The following is a 6,719-nucleotide window of genomic DNA, read 5'->3' as shown; positions in this document are numbered from 1 at the left end:
ATATATATATATATATATATATATATATATATATATATATATATGTCAATGGCTAGAGTAACCAGTTGTAAAAGAGTTGACTAACTGCTTGGCCCAGGTTTAACGCCCAAGTAAATATTTGATGACGTCAGTGTCTTATCTCCGCACTTTTCATACCATTATCGCAGCAATCCTAAATGTTTGCTAGCTGATTCAGTGCCATTGACTCTGTCAAAGCTTAATCTGAGATAGTCACTGTCTACAATGGGTTATTTTTATATCTGTCATCGAATTGTAACTGCGTAAAAAAATATATATATTTAGGTCTGTGCCATGTTTTCACAAATCGTTTTAGATGGCTATGTAGATACGATTAGGTATAGATGACCTTTGGGATTTTCCAGCCCTTGACCTAGAGCAGAGGTTCCCAAACCTTTTCGGGCTGCCGCCTCCTTGGCACCCAGGCCACATTCCAAGCGCCCCCACTCCACAACTACTGAAATAAAGTACCTTGCTCGAAAATAGTACGCGAAGTACGGTTCAGGAAATCGAACCTACGGCCTTACTGTTAGTGAGACCGATACTCTAATTACTAGACCACTTATCTTCCGTGTAGGGAAATACGCAGGACCGTCTTGAGGGACGAGCATACTGGGCAATTGCCCGGGTCTAAGAGACCAATTCTGATCAATATACGCTGTGGCTTACTGTCAATAAATTAATACAATAGGGTCCAGGGCAATGATATGTCCGGATGGGGCCAATAATGCTGCTAAGACAACCAAGGAAATGTGTGTTTATATATGCAGGTAATATGTTGGCTTGTTTTGTTCTTTTTAGTGTGTGTGTGTGTGTTATGTAGATAAGGTTAAATCCAAACAATGTCCTCATGAAGCACATCTGTTTATTTATTTCTTTATTGCCCAGAGTAGGTTAAACATAGAGGAGACAAACAAGGAGAGACAAGGTGATTAAGTCGATTACATCGACCCCAGTGCGTAACTGGTACTTATTTAATCGACCCCGAAAGGATGAAAGGCAAAGTCAACCTCGGCGGATTTTGAACTCAGAACGTAACGGCAGACGAAATACCGCTAAGCATTTCGCCCCGCGTGCTAACGCTTCTGCCAGCTCTCGCATCTGTTTATTTCAATATCAAAAATCCGTATGTAGATATTATATTCGTTTGGGGTATGCATAAGAGTAAAAAAATACTGGAAATTTTTTTATTACAGAGCAATTACATATCAAAACAGGAGATTAGAAAACATGTTTGGCACTGTTTATTCATCATTACACATGTTTCACTTGCTAACAGGAGGCACAAAATTGTCCATATACAAGAAAACGTTTAAGATATCTCTTATTAGAAATTGTTCAGAGGGAGAATCGGGCGTCAAGTACTGGATTCGAAGATATCGATTAAGAATCTCCCTCAAATTTCAGGCCTTGTACCTATATGAGAAAATTGTTTTGAAGACTATAGGACCTGCGTTGGCATTACTAAGGTTCAAGTCGAACGTTTCTCAAACTAGACATGCAACCAGTGCCTTTTCAGCTCCGACATACTTCTCAGGACTGAATCTTGCTCTGATATCCGGATCGCTGTTGAGGATTTTACTTCTACACTCCGGAGCTTGTCCAAGATGAAGTTCATCAACCAGATCCCAAAGGGATTGATAGAAACTCTTCCTATTCCCTCTGGTCTCTCTCCGTGTGACGAGTGTGAGTACTGGATCCCTCACATCTTGTCTAAAACGGCAGTCCGAGCTGTTCGAATTCACCCCAACCATTCATCTCAGGTCGGTGATCAGCACAACCCTGAACAATGGTCGACCACCTAACTTAAAGAAAGCCGTTAATGCTAAATTTAGCATATTTTACATCAAAGGCGCTGTTCGCCTCCTCTTCTCTCTGTTCTCCCTTGCCTAATGCACAACAGATTTCCTCAATCGAATGAAGAAGAAACATCCTCCTGCCTCTCTGGATGACTACCTACACTGGCCTGACCCACCGACAACGTCAGAAAGGCGATTGCATCCTTCCTTACAAGTCCTGGCGCTGGGATTTATGGTCTACGACCTCAGCATCTTAAATATGATATCTCCCTGTCAGCTGGTGATGCCGGTTTTGAGCTTTTGGAGAATTTAACCCAGTACATCAACATGTTCTCGTCTGAGAGTGTCCTTCGCTACATTAGCCCTCTGTTAAGGACTAAACTGGTTGGTTTCACAAACCCCAATGGTGACCTCCGCCCCATAGCAGTTGGGTGTACTCTGCAACGGCCCGCAGTGAAAGTGTGCCTGCCCTCAGTTTCAAACTGTTTCTCCGCCGAATTTTCTCCAATTCAGCTTGGAGTGGATACAAAACTATGTTGTGAGGCTGCTGCTCATGTCACTAGAGTTTTTACTAACTTGTCTTCTAAGACCCCAAATGTCATCTTCAAACTGGATCCCAGGAATGCCTTCAATTCCATCAGTCGAGATGTCATCCTCCGTGCAGTAAGGGAGAATGCCCCACATCTCTACCACTTTGCTTGGATGCTGACCTAGACTTAAATGTTTGGTATCTTGTCCTGGTAAGGTCCTTGCAACTGCGGGTATGATGATTGAGGAACTTGGTCGAAGGGGTCTTAGCGTCAACAATTCCAAATGCCAACTCTGGCTCCTAAGCCACCCAGCTTCACATCAGCAAACTGTAATCCTATTCACAGATTCCTCTCCCTCTATCGCAGTTCCTTCCTCATCAACGTGATGCTCTCTTGGAACCCCAGTTACTTACCGGGCTTTCGAGTCCCTCTTTCGAGCCAAGATGGCTAACCTTGAGCAACTTTTAAAAGATCTTGAAGAAATTGAGCCCCACCAAGGTTTCTTTTATACTTAGGATTTACTTGTCGGTTCCTAAATTATTGTATTTTCTCAGAGTTAGTCCCTATTGCAGATTCTTGTCGTCTCTCCAATGCTTCGACGACTTAATCTTCAGGGAACTCGAATTCTTGGTGAATGTCAGACTCCGTTCCTCAGTCCTTCGACTAGGCTGCTTTGCCCAAACGGTTTGAGGGTCTAGGTTTGCATGACCACCCGTTTCTATCTCTTCCTTGTTTTCTTTCCTCCATTCACACTTACTCCCCTTCGGTAGGCAGCATCCTCTCTTTTCCAAAATGGACTAAATCCAACAGGGAGATGAATAAATTTCTGCTACAGTGGAGAGAGCAGGGTTTGTCAGCTCCTTATACTGCTGAAGATAGACGGAAGCAAAGAGTATGGCATAATCTGCGCTCATGTGCTCTGTTCAACGCTCTCCTTAATCAATCTGATCAATCTTCAAAGTGTCGCCTACTTTCTGCAAGAGCGAAGTTCTCGGGTGACTGGATTAATGCCCTGTCTGTGGCCAGCATTGGTGGTCTACTCAGTCTGGATGAGCTCCGCATCTCCATCGCACCCAGAGTGGGAATTGATATCCATGGGGAACTGAGATGTCTCTGTGATAGGCCCCCTCGCCTCTACAGGCCGTCATGGTTTGTCTTGCACCCTAAATGGTAGTCGTTTCGCTCGCCACACCAAGCTAAATCTGATCATTAAACATGCCCCGGCTCGGGTTAATATCTCCTCAGTTCTAGAGCCGACGGAATTATCCAGAAGTGATAGAAAGAGACCAGGTGGTCTTACTCTTTGTCCCTAAGTAAGAGGTAGGTGCCTCATCTGGGACGTCACAGACAGTGACTCCTTTGCTTCCTCCCATATCCTGGATGTTGCGGTAAATGGGAGAGTCACTGCTTCCGTAGCCGAACGGAAGAAAATCCTAAAGTATCGGGACTTGTCGGTGAACCATTTCTTCCGGCCTGTAGCGTTTGAGATGTTTAGAGGGGCTGAGCCGCTGACAGCGAAGTTCTTGTCATTGTTAGCGGCTCTCCTTACCTAGATGCCGTGTGACACCCGTGAGGGTGCTTGGCTGTTCCAACGCCCTAGCCTCACCATCACCCGCGGTAATGCCACGAGTGTGTTGGCTTGCTTCACTAAGTCCCGTTAAACCTTGTGATATGCAACCAATTGAAGTATTTAGTGTTGAACTGATGTTTTGTTTTCTTTCTTTTTCTTTCATTCTTCCATTTTTTTTCTTTCTCCGTCTTTCTTCACTCTTCTTTGTGTTTTTTCCGGTTTGGGATTTGTATTTTAATGTGGTTTTGTGTAATATATGTATCACATACATATGTGTTATATATTTAATTATTAAATGGTTTAAATTATATCAGACTATTTTCGATAAAGTATCCTTGTTACATAAAAAAAAAATAATAATAATTCTACTAGTGCTATTATACCATAACTATTACAGTTACCGCAACTTCATCCATGTAATTAATTAGTACATTAAGAAAACAATGGCTCGAGATTCTTTATTTGTGTTTTTAAAAAATTGCAAATTCTGAACCTCTTGTCCAAAGCGTAAAACCTAGAAAGCAATTTTTGATTTTCTTTCGTTTGTTTTTAATTTTTTGTTGTTTTTTTTTTAATATTAAAAAATAAACTTAACCGCGAATTTTACCAATAAAATGAAAATGGTACTACACACACACACACACACACATCTGAAAGATGACGTGTCGGGGAAATAAACAAGTATTGTATTGTTATTAAATACGTATTTATTACCTATTTACAGCAGAATAGACTGAGGCTGTTTGAGAGTTTAACACATTGGTCTGGGAGGAAATAATAATGCTTGAAACGTAATATAAACAATATACATATTCGTTCGGTTCGTATCCCAACACCAACAGGAGTGATCCGGAACCAACGAGGAAGTTTCTAAATCAGTAATTCTCAACCTTTTTTTAATATCCGGTCCAGATCCAAAACCTGGATTTTTTTTTTTAAGGGCCGCACCAAAAATAAATAAATAAAACAAATCAATTAAAGAAATTTTTGTTTTACATTTATAGAGGGAAAACCGTCGGGGGCCGCTGGGAGGTTGCTTAAGGGCCGCATGCAGCCCTGGCAACAGCAGGAACAGCAGCTGAGAACCGCTGTTCTAAATAGTCTCTCGACCGGCTAGACACAACAGCCAAATCCTCAAATCACACCATGCAGTCTTGAGAAAAAAGTACAATGGACAATGTAGTTCTATATATATATATATATATATACACACACACACACACAATAAGATGTGATAGTCAAGGGTGGAATGTCTTTGATCCAGAGCTGACTTAGCAGTATTATAGACCCCCGCCCAGGTAAACCAATGCACTGGGCCCGCTAGTATTTATTTCTTCATAACAAGCCAGAGCATACGTAGATCATAATCGGGTCCCTAGAACAACGAGGCCTCCGGGTTACTGCTCAGTGTACCCAAGCCCTAAAACGACACTGCTTTGATCGTGGGTCTGTCCGATCGAGGCGGAATTGGTGCTAAACAACGGTAGCAGCAACAACAACCAGCTATAAGCTTTTCCGTTTATTTTCGTTCGGTTCGTACACCAGTACCTACAAACTCGGCCAGAAGCCTACGAAGAAGTCTGCACATAGTCAGTCACTCGACCTGCAAGATATAACAGCCAAATCTCCCTTAAAAATCACACCGTGCCGTCTTAAAAAGTACAATGGGTGATCTATCTCTTTCGCGTCGTTTCCCACTTTCCGTAACACAACATTTTTTACGGAAACTGCCGAATTGATGTAAATAAAGAGATGATAGAAAAAGGATTAGTATCGAAAGATCGCCAGCAGAATGGATAATGTAATTCGGTAATTCTAGATATACAAAAAAGACGTGATAGTCATAGATGGAGTGCCTTTCATTATAGGTTTACTCGCTCGGGGTGGAACTGGTGCTGAAACAACGACAACCATACAACAAAAACAAACAACCAGCTGAAAGCTTTTTTATTTATGAAAGTTTAAAAACATCGGAAAATCGCGTGATCCTATTTGAGTTATTTCCCTTGAACAGAATCTTCAATGAAATAATGGCGTAACAGGATGAGAGAGGAGCAGCAAGTTATGTTTACCTGAAGATTAGACACGGCTTTACATGGCTATACCATAATATGTAGGTGTGTGTATGGTACATACGAGCACTCCCATATGTACGTATGTGTATTTAGCTGCTTGACCCCCTCCCCCCCTCTCGTTGAAATGTACAGACATGCAAGGTGATGTCTATTTCTAAAGGACAAGGTTAATTTAGCCTATATTTTTGTTTTTGTTTTTTTTACTGTCAGCTGTAAAAGGAGACATCTTTGACGGAATTTCTTACGAGATTGTTTCTTTGTCTGTTTATTAATCGATTTACTTGTCTCACACACACACACACACACACTAACACTAACACGCGCACACCAATCTATATATATCTGTCTGTCTTTCTCCTCTCTCTCTTCATATACATACATACACACACACACACACACACACACACATACACACACACATATATATATATATATATATATATACATATTTATGTTTTGTCATGTCAAAATTTCTCAATGAAGCATTTAAAAATCACCTAAAAGAATAGAAACACACGCACACGCATTATACATCTCTCTATCTTTCTATTTATCTATCTATATCATTATATAGATAGATATGCAGATATACAAACGTACACACTTACACAATATGTATTACATGCTACTGTAATTTCTTGTTAAATAATATGGAACTGTAATCTTTTGTCACAAATACTATTTTGTGTGTGTGTACACATATTATATATATATATACATATTATAT

The sequence above is a fragment of the Octopus bimaculoides genome, chromosome 11, assembly GCF_001194135.2.
Source record: "Octopus bimaculoides isolate UCB-OBI-ISO-001 chromosome 11, ASM119413v2, whole genome shotgun sequence".
NCBI classification, from domain to species: Eukaryota; Metazoa; Mollusca; class Cephalopoda; order Octopoda; family Octopodidae; genus Octopus; species Octopus bimaculoides.
This window is presented reverse-complemented; position numbering follows the sequence as displayed.